Raw genomic sequence first — 14,853 nt, 5'->3', positions numbered from 1 at the left:
AGTACCCTCTACCCGTGCTGCAATGGTATATGAGCTCCCCCAGATACCTGTTAGGGTCTGTAAACAAGTCAAGATGGTGCCTGGCATTTTGCCAGAGGGAGTGGTTTGTGAAGTAATGCCAGGGAGCCATTAAGTGTGGAGATTCCTTATTGGTTGACTGCTTTATCTAGTTTATGTTAACTAAGATAAGCTGTGTGTAATGTATATATACCCTTCCTGTCCTACAATAAATGGCTCCTACTCCTGCTGTATCAATGTACACAAGTTGTTTGTCACCCCCCGGTTATTTTGCTGCAGCTGGACTGTGGCAGATACCCATGTTGGAGGGGTCTTCCGTATGGAGGGGTAAGTCTCCTCTACCCTGGCTAAGCTGAGGCCTCCTGGTGTCAAGAGGAGACTCCAGCCTGGAGGGGCAAGTCCCCTCTACTTTAGCTGGTGCCATATAAGAGCTCCCAGGACACCCATGTGGGAGGCATCTTGCAACTGGAAGGGTGAGGCCCTCTAACTGGCTGCAGAGGTATAGGAGCTCCCCCAGACACCCAGGTGGGAAGGGTCCCCTGACTTGAGGGGTGAGTCCCTTTTACCCTGGCTGTGGTGGTATAAGAGCTCCCCTTGACAACCAGGTGGTAGGGATCTTCGACTGGAGTGGTGAATCCCCTCTACAATGGCTGTGGCATTATAAAACCTCCCCCTGACACCCTGGTGGGAGGTGTCTATCACCTGGTGCAACAAGTACCCTTTACACTGGCTGCAGTGGTATATGAGCTCCCCCCACACCCAGATGGGAGGGGTCTCCCATCTGCAGGGGCAAGTCGCCTCTACCCTGAGACACCCAGTGGAAGGGGTCTCCCACCCAGAGGGGCGAGTCCTCTCTATCCTGGCTGCTGCAGTACAGGAGCTCTCCTAACACCCAGTTGGGAGGAGTCTCCCAACTTGAGGGTAGAGTCCCCTGGACCCTGCCTGTGGTGGTATAGGAGCTCCCCCTGACACCCAGGTTTTAGATGTCTCCTGACTGGAGGGGCATGTCCCCTCCACCATGGCTTTGGAGATATAAGAGCTCTCTGCCACACACGGGGAGAGGGGTCTTGTGCTTGGTGGGGCGAGTCCCCTCTATTCTGGATGCTGTGTTAAATGAGCTCCACCCCCATACCCAGATGGGAGGAGTCTCCCGCCTGAAGGGGTGAGTATCCTCTACCCTGGCTGCAGTAGTTTACTAGGTTTCCCTGACACCCAGGACGGAGGTGTCTCTTGCCTGGAGGGGTGAGTCCCTTCTACCCTAGCTGCGCTTGTAAAGGATCTCTCCCTGACATCCAGGTGGGAGAGTCTACAGCCTGGATATGTGAGTCCCCTGTACCATAGCTGCAGTTGTATAGGAGGTCCCCCCTCCACTCAGGTGGGAGGGGTCTCCTGCCTCCATTTGCAAGTCCCCTCTACCCTGCTATGCCAGTATATGAACTCCGCTGACAACCTGGTTCAAGGGATCTTCCACCTGGAGGGTCGAGTCCCCCCTACCTTGGGTCTGGCTATATAGGTGCTTCCCCAACACCCAGGATATGGGGTCATCCGAATGGAGGGGCAAGTCTCCTCTACACTGGCTGTGGGGGTATAAGAGCTCCCCCAGACATCCAGGTGGGAGGGGTCTCCCACCTGGAGGAGCATATTTCTCTACCCTGGCTATGGCGGTATACAAGTGCCCCCCTACACACAGGTGGGAGTGGTCTTCCGCATGGATGGGCAAGTCTCCACTACACTTACTATGGTTGTATTCAAGCTTCCCTGACACCCAGGTTGGAGGGATAGCCCTCCTGGATGGGCAAGTCCTCTCTACTTTAGCTCTTGTCTTATTAGAGCTCCCAGTATACCCAGGTGGGATGGGTCTTCTGCCTGTAGGGGCATGTTCCCTCTACCCTTGCTGTGGCAGTATAGGAGCTCCCACCAACACCCTGGTTGGAGGGGTCTCCCGCCTGTACAGGGGTGTCCACTCTACACTGGATGCTGCAGTAATCAAGATCCCTCAGACACCAGGTGGGAAGTGTCTCCGGATTGGATGGGCGAGTCCCCTCTATCCTTGCTGCAGAGGTAAAGGAGCTCACCCAGACAAACAAGTAGGAGGGGTTTCCTGCCTAGAGTGGTGACTTCCCTCTACCCTTCCTTCCGGAACACACAGGTGGGAGGGGTCTTCTGCTTGGAGGGGCAGCCCCTCTACCCTGGCTGCAGTGGTTTACTAGCTTTCTGACACCCAGGTTGGATGGGTCTCTCACCTGGAGGGGCAGGTCCTCTCTACCCTGGCTGCTGCAGTAATCAAACTCCTGAGGACACCCATGTGGGAGGGGCCTCCTGATTGGAGGGGCAAGTCCCCTCCAATATAATATAATATAAGAGCTCACCCAGACATTCAGTGGGAGGGGTCTCCGGACTGGAAGGGCAAGTCCATTATACCCTGGCTGCTTTGGTAAAGGATCTCCCCCTCACACCCAGGTGGGAGGATCTCCGGCCTGGAGAGGCGAGTCCCCTATACCCTGGCTGCAGTGGTATAGGAGGTCCACCATACACCCAGGTGGGAGGGGTCTCCTCAATCAGTGGTGAGTTCCCTCCACCCTACTTGTGGCAGTATATAAACTGCCCTGACCACCAGGTAAATAGGATCATCCACCTGGAGGGTCTAGTCCCCTTTCCCCTGGCTCTGGCCATATAGGAGCTCTCCCCAACACCAAGGTTATGGGGTTTCTCGACTGGAGTGGTGGGTCCCCTGTACACTGGCACAGGGGTATAGGAGCTTTCCTAGACACCCAGGTTTTAGGGGTCTCCTGCCAGGAGCAATGAGTCCCCTCTACCCTGGCTGTGGCTGTATACAAGGTCTCCAAGACACCTAGGTGGGAGGGGTATCCTGCATGGAAGGGCAAGTCAACTCTACTTTAGCTCTTGCCATACAAGAGCTCCAGTACACCTAGGTGTGGCTGTGGTAGTATAGGAGCTCCCCAGAGACCCAGGTGTGAGGGGTCTCTCGCCTGTAGGGGCGAGTCCCCTCTACCCATGTGCTGGAGATACACGAGCTCCCCACCACACCCGGGGAGGAGTGGTCTCTTTCCTTGAGTGGCGAGTCCCCTCTACAATGGCTGCGGAGGGAGAAGAGCTCTCAGAGACAAGCAGGTGAAAGGGGTCTCCCTCCTGGAGGGGCGAGTCCCAGCTACCCTGGCTGCAGCTGTATACCTGCTCCCCCAACACCCAGGTGGGAGGGGTCACCCGCATGGAGGGGCGAGTCCCGTCTACACTGGCTAAGTCAGAATACAAACTGGCCCTGGCATCAAGATGGGAGGGGTCTCTCGCCTGGAGGAGTGTGTCCACTCTACCCTGGCTGCAGCAGAATATGACTTTCCCCTGACACCCAGTTAGGGGGGGTCTTCCCCCTGGAGGTGCATGTCCCCTCTACACTGGCTCTGGTGTATAGGAGCTACCCCTGACACCCAGGTTATGGGGACTCCCGACTGGAGAAGTGAATCCCCTCTACACTGGCTGCAGTGGTATAGGAGCTCCCCCCAACACCCAGGTGGGAAGGGTCTCCCTCCTGGAGCAATGAGTCCTCTGTACCCTGGATGTTGCAGTATACAATCTCTCCAGAGACCCAGATGGGAGGGGTCTGCCACCTGGAGGTGGAGTCTTCTTCACCGAGGCTAAGGTGGTATACAAGGGCCCCCCTACACACAGATGGGTGTGGACCTCCGCATGGACAGGCGAGTCCCCTATACCCAGGGCATGGTGGTATTCAAGTTCCCCTGACACCCAGGTGGGAGGGGTATCCCGCCTGGAAAGGTGAGTCCCCTCTACTTTATCTCTTGCCATATAAGAACTCCTAGTACACCCTTGTAGGAGGGGTTTCTGCCTGCAGGGGCGTGTTCCCTCTACTCTTGTTGTAACAGTATTGGAACTCTCCAGGACATCCAAAGTGCAGAGTTTCCTCTACACTGCCTGTGGTGGTATAGGAGATCCCCAGCCACCCAAGTGGGAGGGGTCTCCCTCCTTAAGGGGAAATTCCTCTTTACAATGGCTGCAGTGGTATAAGATCTCCCCTTGACACCCAGGTAGGAGGGGTCTCTCGCCTTGACAGACGAGTTCCCTGTATCCTGGCTGTGGCTGTATATGAGTTCCCTGTATCCTGGCTGTATACCATACCAAGGTGGAAGGGGTCTCCCGCTTGGAATGGCAAGAGTCCATTCTACTTTGGCTGGTGCCATATAAGAGCTCCCAGGACACCCAAGTAGAAAGGGTATCCAGCCTAGAGAAGGCAATCCCCTATACCCTAGCTGTGCAGGTACACAAGCTTCCCAAGACACCCAGTTGGGTGGGGTATCCCGCCTGGAGGGGCGAGTCCCCTCTACCCTGGCTTTGGTGGTATACAAGCTATACAAGGCTGCAACACCCAGGTGGGAGGTGTCTCTCACCTAGAGGGGCGAGTCACCTCTAATTTGGCTGCTGCCATATAAGAGGTCCCAGGACACCTACGTGGAAGGCATCTCCCAACTGGAGGAGCGAATCCCCTCTAACCTGGCTGGGAGGTATAGGAGCTCCCCCAGTCACCCAGGTGGGAGAGGTTTCCCAACTGGAGTTTGGAGGCTCCTATAACCTGGCTGCAGTGGTATAGGAGCTCCCTTGACACCCAGGTGGGAGGTGTCTCTCTCCTGGAGTGGAGAGATCCTGCTACCCTAAATGGGCAGTATAAGAGCACCCCCCAGACATCCAAGTGGTAGGGGTCTCCAGCCTGGCAGGGCGAGTGCCCTCTACCCTGGCTGCAGTGGTATATGAGCTTCCCTTGACACCCTGGTTGGAAGGGTCTTTGCCTGGAGAGACAAGTCCCCTCTAGCCTGGCTGCAGTGGCATATAAGATCCCTGCAACACTCAGGTGGGAAGGATCTCCCGCCTTAAGGCATGAGTCCCCTCTACCCTGTTTGGGGCAGTGTACTAGCTCCCCAGACACATAGCTGGGAGGAGTCTCCTGCCTAGAGGCTGAGTCCCCTCAACCCTGCCTGCAGAGGTATACCAGTTCCCCCTACACCCAGGTGAAAGGGGTCTCCTGCCTGAAGGGGTGAGCCCCTGGTACCCTGGCTGCAGCTGTACAGGAGCCCCTAGTACAAACCCAACTTTGAGAGGTCTCTTGATTAGAGGGGAAAGTCCCTGCTACTCTGGCTGCACCTAGATATAAGCTCCCCGTGACACCCAGGTGAAAGTCATATCCCACCTGGAGGAGTGAGTCCCTGATATTCTTGCTGCAGCTGTACACGACCACATCCCCCAACTGGGCACCCAGGTGGAAGGGATCTCATGACTGTAGTGGTGAGGCCCCTCTACATGGGCTGAGGCACAATGCAACATAGCCTGGACACCAAGGTGGGAGGTGTCTCTTGCCTGGAGGAGCCAGTCCAATCTACACAGGCTTCAGAGGTATAAGAGCTCCCACATACAACCATGTCCTTTTTCATTCACCCAGGCCCAGGTGCAACACTTGGCTCTCCATTACTGGGCCAGGCTCCATTCTTGAGCCCCTGGCTTCCTGTATCGACGACCCAGTCCCTGTCCCTTGATTTCAGGCCCCTTTTAGTGGCCCACTCCTGTGCCTCCCCTCTGATTTCCTCATGCTGTGGTATACTGGCACTGCCCAGACCCACTGCTCCCCCTGCTTCTTCCTAGCCTATGCTGCTCGAATGGGTCCTGGCATCCAGACACCCACCCACTTCCGCACACCAGGTTTCCCCTCACAGTACCCTCTTTGGCCTCTCCTTTTGTCCAAGTCCCTCTCTGAGGATGTCCTCACCTGGGGCAGAGGAGCAAATTGGCTCTCCTTTGTGCCCTGAGTGATCCCTATTAGAAACAGAGCCCTGCCACTTGCCTGAGTCCTCTTCACTGCGTGAACCTGGAGGCCTGCAACTTAACTTGGACTTGATCCAACCCAGCCCTAAGCTATCCCCTCCCTTCCCTTTTCTGCCCTCTGGCCTTGCATGCTGCCCCTAGTGCAACCCAGCCCTCCCTAACTCTGACCCTTTGCTCTTCAGTCCTTGGGCCTGGGCATTCACCTGAGCCCCTGACTATGTTCCTCATGGCCCTTGGCATAGCAAGCAGTCTCTTTGTGTTGGGTCTGACCTGGTTGCCCCTTGCTTGGGCCCACCAGTGGTCTCCCCTAGGTGAACCTTGGCTTCTCCTGGTCCTCACACAAATGCTTCCTTCCCTTCCCCTGGTACTTTTTTCTGGCACTTGCAGGTCTCCTGCTCCTTGGGTCCTACATCACTATTGATTGGGTGGGTCCCTTGCATGGGCAAGTGGCTTGGGTCCTGGGTTTCGCCTCTATGGGCTCTCACCCCAACCTTATTCTGTGTCCTCCCTTCCCCCTCCTTCCAGCCACATTCCTGTTCATGGACTCCTTTGCTGGGTCCCTGGCCATAGATTCTTATCTGAACAAGCACATCTCATGGGAAACAATGCCCTGTCCCTTGCCTGGGCCCCTTGTTCTCCCTGAGTGCTTGGTCCTGCACCCAAAACCCTGAAAACTGGAGGTGGCCCTGGGCCTGGAGCCTGACTTACCCCTGCTGGATCCCCTTTCTTCCCTCCCAAATCTTGTTCACTGTCTTTATACCCCTCCTTAAGCCCTGGTAATTCATTCTCAGTTCCGTGGCCTCACAACTCTGGTGGCCCTTCTTGCTCACTGCTTTTCTTGGCATTGTCTGAGGGCCCTTTGCTGGGGCTGCTTCCCTGCTTCCCTTGGCTCCCTGTACTACAGAATCCTAGGGCAGTCCCGCCTTTGGGTGCCAGCATTCTCTGCTCTCCCCTGGCCTGGGTCCTCCTCTTGGTCCCCTGCCTCTGCTCCTTGCTGAGGTCATGGGCCCCACACCACCCACACTCTTCCTGTGGCCCTTCAGTCTGTAACCTCCTTTGGCCCTTCCATCCTTTCTGGTCTGCCACGCCCACTTTCCTGATCCCCTTCCCAGGATGCTCACCACTGGGGCCAGGATACTTGACCTGTTCTCTTGGCCCTGGGGGCTCCCTTTGGAAAACGTAGCCCTGCCCTTGCCTGGGCCCTTTGGCCTCCCTCAGCCCGGGCCCTGCTCCCGACCCCTGATGCCCTGCAGTAGACCTGGGCCTTGAGCCCTTCTCGCTCTGTGTATTCAGTCAACTTTTTCCCATCCCGTTCTTCCCCCTCCATGTTTCTTTTAATTCACCCAGGACCAGGTGCTAGCACTTGGCTCTCCGTTACAGGACCTGGCACATTGCCTCAGACCCTGGCTACCCTTTTTTAGGACCCTTTACCTGTCCCTTGGTTTTAGGCCCCTCTTACTGGCCCCTCCTCACCTCCCCTCTGATCCCCTCATGCTGTGGTATCCTGGCACTGCCCAGAACCTCCTCTCCCCCTGCTTCTCACTAGCCTATGCTGCTCCAATGGGTCTTCGCAGCCTGACCCACCCACCACTTCCACACACCAGGTCTCCACTCACAGTACCCTCTTTGGCCCCTCCTTCAGTCCAGGTCCCTCACTGAGGATCTACTCATCTGGGGCAGAGGAGCAGAATTGGCTCTCCTCTGTGCCCTGAAAGCTCCCTATGGGAAACTGCCCTGCCACTCCCCTGAGTCCTCTTCACTGCCTGAAACTTGAGGTCTGGCAGTTAACCTGGACTTGCTCCAATCCAGCCTGAAGCAATCCACTCCCTTCTTTCCCCTGCCCTCTGGCCTTGTATGCTGCCACTACTGCATCCAAGCCCTCCCTAACCCTGACCCTTTGGGCTCAGGTCTCTGGGCCTGGGCGTTCACCTGAGCCCCTGACTATGTTCCTCACGGCCCTTGGCATAGCAAGGAATCTCTTCATGTTGGGTCTGACCTAGGGGCCCCTTGCTTGGGCTAGCCTGTGGGTTCCCCTAGGTGCCCCTTGGCTTTTTCTGGTCCTCACATAGCCCCTTCCCCCACATGGCTTCTACATTTTTTTCGGCACTCATAAGTCGCCTTCTCCTTGGGTCACCCATCACCATTGATCAGGTGGGTCCCTTCCCTGGGCGCCTGCCTTGGGTCCTGGGTCTCGCCCCTATGCACACCCACCCTGACCCCCTGTCATTCCCTCCCATCGCCCTCCCTCTGGAATCCTTCCTTTTCCTGGCCTCCTTTGCCAGGACCCTGGATGTAGATTCTCATCTGATCCAGGGTGCCTATGGGAAACAATGTACTGCCCCTCACCTGGGCCCCTTGCTCTCCCTGGGTGCTTGGTCCTGCACCAGGAACCCTGAAACCTGGAGGTGGCCCTGGGCCTGGAGCCTGACTGCCCCATGCTGGATCCCTGTCTTCCTTCCCAAATCTTGTCCACTGTCCTGAGCCAACTCCCCAAGGCCTGGCCTTTGGCTCTCCATTCTCTGGCCTGCTTCCTCGCTTGAGATTCTGGGGGCCCTTCTTGCTACAAGCTTCCCTGGGCTTGGACTACAGGCTTCATTGGGGTCAGTACCCTACTACCCTTGGCTTCCTTGAACCTTAGAACCCTACTGTCACCAGCCTGCCCAGGCCTGAACCTACCTGCCTTTCCTGTCCTGGGCCTTCCTGTTGCTACCTAGCCTGGGCTCCTTTTTGGTGTCCTGGCCTGCACCCCATCAACACTATTCCTCTGGTCTTTCATCCCTCCTGTTGTGCCTGTCCCTGCTGGGCCCCTTTTCAAGATCCCTTTCCCAAGATGCTCACCAGGTCCAGGGGACTGGAACTGGGTGTTTGGCCCTGTGGGCTCCCTTAGAGAAAACATAGTTGTGCCCCTTGCCTGGGACTTTGGACTACCTCTGCACAGGACTTCCTCCTTAATCCTGACACCCAGTAGTGAACCTGAGCCTTGAGCCCTCCTCTAACTGTGCCACCCACTACCCTTGCTCCCCTTTCTCCCCTCCCCAGCCCTTTCTGTTTTCATAGGACCCAGGACCAGGGCCTGGCACTTGGCTTCCCATTCTTGGGACTGGCTTCTTGCTGGAGCTCCCCGTCGTCCTTCTTGAGGATCCTGTCCCTGTCCCTTGATTTAAGGCCACTTTCTTGGCCCCCTCTTTTTCCTCCACTCTGTTCCCCTTGTACTGTGGTATTTTGTCATTGGCAGGACACTGCCCTCCCCCTGCTTCTCCCTAGCCTGATCTCCTCCAATGGTTGTTGGCTCCACACTGACACCCCCCCCAATTCCAGACCAAAGGTACATTCACATTGCCCTCCTTTGGTTCTGGTCTCTCTCTGAGGATCTACTCACCTGGGGCAGAGGAGTGAAATTTGCTGGCCTCTGGGCCCTGAAGGATTCCTATGGGCAACACAGCCCTGCTCATCCCTGGGCTCCCTTTGCTACCCAAACTTGACAACTGGCAGTGGAATTAGGCCAAGTGATGACCTTATCCTGGGCGATCCCCTCCCATCCCTCTGCTGCCCTCTAGCCTTGAAAGCTTCCCCTAAGCCAACCCAACCCTTCCTCACCCCAACTCTTCGCCCTACCCTCCCATGGCCTGGCCACCAGCCTGAGTTCCTTACTGCATTACTCAGGTTGTGTTGCTTTGTGTGGTGTCAATTCCTGTTGTGTCTGACCTGGGTGTCCCTAGTTTCTGCCCTAAGTTTGCTCCCCTCTGTGCCCTTTTTGCAGCCCTCTGTCTCCTCATCCTAGTGCCCATCCTACCTCCCCTTCCCCTAGTGATTTTTCATGAACCAGGGACCTCCTGCTCATTGTGTCCCTAATACATTTTGGTGGGGTTGGTCCCTTAACTGGGCTCCTTGATTGGGTCCTGGCTCTTCCCCTTCTCTGCACCCACCGTGACCCCATACTGTGCTCTCATATCGCATTCCTCCTGGCCCCTGTCTGTTGCCAGGCCCTTTGGCCTGGTCCCTGGCCTTTGGTCCTCATCTGGGCCAGGGAGCCTTATGGGAAACAGAACCCTGACCCTCGACTGGACTACTTATTCTCCCTAGGCCCTTGGGGCAGCACCAGGAACCCTGACACCTGGCAGTGGTGCTGGGCCTCGAACCTGAAACACCCCTGCTGGATCCCCTGCCTTCACTCCCCAGGCTTGTCCACTGTCCTGAGCCACCTTCCCCAGTGCTGGCCTGTGGCTCTCCATTCCCTGGACTGGCTCCTCTCTTGAGCCTCTGGGGGTCCTTCTTGCTCAGTGTTTCCCTGTGCTTAAACTGTGGGCCTCACTGGGGCCACTTTCCCACTAACCTTGTCTTCCCCACATCTCACAACCCTAGTGCAGCCCCTGCCTTCCTGAACCCACACTTACCTGCTTTCTCATAGCATGGGCCCTCCTGAAGGTCTCTAGCCTGGGCTCCTTTCTTCGGTCCTGACCTAATCCCCACAAACACCCTACTTCCAGCACTTCACATTGTGACCTTCTTTGGCCCTCCTGTTGTCCTTGTCCCTGCTGGGCTCCTTTTCCAGATACCTTTCCCAGGATGCTCATCAGAGCAAGGAGATGGAACTGGGATGTTTGGCCCTGCTGTCTTCCTTTGGGAAAAGTTAGCAGTGCCCCTTGCCTGGGGACTTTGGCCTCATTCAGCTGGGTCCCTGCTCCTCAATCCTGACACCCTGCAGTGAATCTTCCTGCACCACCCATTTCCCTTATTCCCCTTTCTCCCCATATCCTGCCAGGGCCAGGAGAAAGGAGACTCAACCTTCCAGATAGAAGACCACTCCCACCTGGGTTTTGGGGGAGCTCCTATAGCCCAGTAGCCAGGGTAGAGGGACCCCGTCCTCTATGCTCTTGACCCCTCCCACCTGGGATTTGGGGGGAGATCCTACACTGTTGCAGCCAGGATAGAGAGCACTTGTCCCTATAGGCGGGAGACCCCTCACACCTGGGTGTTGGGGGTAACTCTAAACAGCCAAAGCCAGGATAGAGGTGACTCACTCCTCCAGGTGGGAGACCCCAACCACCTGGGTTTGGGGGGAGCTCATATACCACCACAGCCACTGTAGAGGGGATTCACACCTCCAGTCCCCTCTACCCTGGCTAACTTGGTATACAAGTTTCCGGCAACACCCAGGTGGGAGGGGTCTCCTTCCTGGAGGGGTGAGTCCCCTCTAACCTGGCAAGGGCTGTATAGGAACCTCCCACAACCGGACACCTAGTTGGGAGTGGTCTTCCACCCGGAGGGGCAATTCCTCTCTACCCTGGCTGCTGTGGTATAAGAGCTCTCCCTGACACCCTGGAGGGAGGTGTCTTCTGACCTGAGGGGCGAGTCTTCTCTATCCTGGCTAAGGTGGAATACAAGCTCCCTGAAGGTAGGAGGGGTTTTCTGTCTGGAGTTTCGTGTGCCCACTACCCTGGATGCAGTGGTATAGGAGCTCCACCACCCTGACATCCTGGTGGGAGCCATCTCCAGCTTGGAGGGGTGAGTCCCTGTACCATGGTTACAGCTTTATAAGAGCTCACTTTAACACCCAGGTGGGATGGATCTCCCGCCTCGAGTGGCATATACCCTATACCCTGGCTTCCAAGGTATAGGAGCTCCCCCCTGACACCATGGTGGGAGGGGTCTCCTGCCTGGAATGCCGAGTCCTCTGTATCCTGGCTAAGGTGGTATACAAGCTCCCAAGGACACCCAGGTGAGAGGGGTTTCCTTTCTGGAAGGGTGAGTTCCCACTACCCTGGCTGCAGTGTTATAAGGGCTCCCCCACATACACATAGGTGGAAGGGTTCTCCCTCCTGGAGTGGCGAGTCCCCTTTTCCCTGTCTCTGCAATATATGAGCTCCCCTGACAACCAGGCTTTAGGGGTCTCCCACCTAGTGGGGTGAGTCCCCTCTCTCCTGGCTTCAGCAGTATACAGGTCCACCTCATAGCAAGATGGGAGAAGACTCCTGCCTTGAGGAGCTAGTAGCTTGCACCCTGGCTAATGCAGTATACAAGCTCCTTGACACCCATGAGGGAGGGATCTCCCACCTGGAGGTGCAAATTCACCTCTACCCTGGTTAAGGTATTCTACAAGCTCCCTGTGACATGCAGGTGGGAGGGGTCCTACGAGTGAATGGGCAAGTCCTCTTTTCCCTGGCTGAAGTGGTATACTAGCTTTCCCTGACAATCAGGTGGGAGAGGTCTCCCCCCTGGAGGCATGAGTTCCCTCTACTCTGGCTGTGGCAAAAAAGGAGCTCCCTAAAACACCCAGGTGGGAGGGACTCTGGCCTGGAGGGGCGAGTCTCTTCTACCCTGGTTGTGGACGTATATGAGAACCCCCAACAGACACCTATATGGGAGGGGTCTAGCTTCTGGAGGCACATGTCCCCTCTACCCTGGCTGAGCGGTAGAAGAGATCCCCCTGAAAATCTGGTGAGATGTTTCTCCCGCCTGGCTGAGCAAGTCCCCTATATCCTGGCTTCAGTGGTATAGGAGCTCCCCTGACACCCTAATGGGAGGAGTCACCAGCCAGGTGGCTAGAATCCTCTCTACCCTGCTCCAGCAATATTGGAGCTCGCCAGGAAACTCAGGTGGGAGGGGTCTCCTGCCTTGAGGGGCGGGTCTTTAGGCTTGAAGGGTGAATGACCCCTCCCCTGGCTGGGTCATTATATGAGCTCCCACCCAGGTGGAAGGGGTCTCCGCCTGCGAGTTCCTAGTACCCTGGCTGCTGCAGTATGGGAGCTTTCCCTGACAACCAGGTGGGAGAGATCTCCGGTCTGGTGGGAAAGCCAGCTCTACCCTGGATAACGTGGTATACAAGCTCCCAGTGACACCCAGGTGGGAGGGGTCTCTCTCCTGAAGGGGCGAGTTCACTTTATCTTGGCTTCATCAGTGTATGAGCTCTCCCCAGACACTCAGGTGGGAGGGGTCTCCCGCCTGGAGGGGCGAGTCTACTCTACCCTGGCTGTGGTGCTATATGAGCTCTCCCACATACCCAAGTGGGAGATGTCTCTTGCCTGGAGGGGGCCAGCACCTTTACCATGGTTGCTGCAGTATAGGAGTTCCCCCAGATACTCAAGTGGCAGGGGTCTCCCGCTTGGAGGGGCGAGTCCACTCTAACCTGTCTGCAATGGTATATAAGCTCCCCTAACACCCAGTTGGGAGGAGTCTTCTGCCTAGAGGGGCGAGTCCCCTCTACCCTGGATTTGGGGGTGGACAAGCTACCCCCAGACACTCAAGTCAGAGAGGTGTTCCTCATGGACAGGCAAGTCCCTTTTACCCTGGCTTTGGCGGGATATGAGCCCCCCATCCTACACCTAGGTGGGAGAGGTCTCCTGCGTGGAGGAGTGAATCCACTCTACCCTAGCTATGGTGGTAAGGTGCTCCCCTAATTTCTTCAGTGGGAGGGGTGTCCTGTCTGGAGGGGAGAGTTCCCTCTACCCTGGCTGCTGCTCTGTAATGTTCTCCCAGACAGACACCCGGTAGGAGGGGTGTTTCACCTGGAGGGACAAGTCACCTCTACCCTGGCTAAGGTGGTATGGAAGCCCCACTGCTACACTCAGGTATGAGGGGTCTCCCACTGGAGTCGTGAGTCCCATCTACCCTGGCTGGTGCTCTATAAAAGCACCAGGAGCACCCAGGTTGGAGGAGTCTCCGTCTCAAAAGGTGAACCCCTCTACCCTGGCTGTGGAAGTATATGAGCTCCCCCTGACACCCAGGTGGGAACAGTCTCCTGCATGGAGGCGCAAGTCCCCTCTACCTTAACTAAGGCTGTATACAAGCTTGCCCCTCCCGAAAACACAGGTGGGAGGAGTCTTTCACCTGCATGAGCGAATCCCCTCTACCCTGGCTGCAAGGTATAGGAGCTTCCCCCACACCCAGGTTAGAGGGTTCTCTTGACTGAAGGGGCGAGTCCCATCTACCCTGCCTGCAGCAGTATTGGAGCTTCCCCTGATACCCAGGTGGGAGGGGTCTCCCATCTGGAAGGACGAGTCCCCTCTACTTTGGTTGGTGCCCTATAAGGGCTCCCTGGACAACCAGGTGGGAGGGGTATTCGACCTGCAGGGACACACCCCTTTACCCTGGCTGTTGCAGTATAGGAGCATCCCCAGACACACTGATGGGAGGGGTCTCCCACCTATTGGGGTGATTTTTCTCTATCCTGGCTGTTGCGGTATTGGAGCTTGCCTTGTCAACCATGTTGGAGGTGTCTCCTGACTGGAGGGACAAGTCCCCTCTACCCTGGCTGCCGAGGTACAGGAGCTTCCCCAACATCCATGTGGGAGAGGTCTGTCCCTTGGTGGGGGGCATCCCTTTGACCCTGGCTGCAGCAGTATATGTGTCCCCCACACAGACACACAGGTGGTAGCGGTCTCCCACTTGGAGAGGTGAGTTGCCTCTATAATGGCTGCTTAGATATATGACCTCCCATGATTCCCAGGTGAGATGGGTCTCCCACCTCAAGGCGCAAGTTCGCTCTGCATGGTTTGGTGGTATATGACTCACATGTGAAAGGGGTCTTCCACCTGAATGGGCGAGTATGCTCTACCCTGGCTGCAGCAGTATACCAGCTTCCCCTGAAATGAAGGTGATAGGGGTCTCCTGATTTCCGTGGTGATTCCTCTTTACCCTGTATGCGGTGGTGTATGAGCTCCCCCAGACACCCAGGAGGGGAAAGTTCTCTCCTCTGGAGTGGAGAGTCCCTATTACTCTGGCTGCCATGGTATACAAGCCTCCTCTGACACCCAGGAGGGAGGGGTCTCACACTTAGACTGCTGAATCCTACCTAATCTGGCTGGGGAGGTATAGGATCTCACACAGACACCCAGGTGGGTGTCTCGACTGGAGGGGCGAGTCCCTTCTACCTTGGCTGCAATTATATAGGGCCTCTCCCCCCACACCCAGGTGCGAGGGTATCCGGCCTGGAGGGGCTAGTCCTCTATACCCTGGCTTTGGCGATATAAGAACTCCCTCTGACACTCAGTT

This window comes from Marmota flaviventris, chromosome 20, assembly GCF_047511675.1.
Source record: "Marmota flaviventris isolate mMarFla1 chromosome 20, mMarFla1.hap1, whole genome shotgun sequence".
Taxonomy (NCBI): Eukaryota; Metazoa; Chordata; class Mammalia; order Rodentia; family Sciuridae; genus Marmota; species Marmota flaviventris.
Note: the sequence above shows the minus strand (reverse complement) of the source record.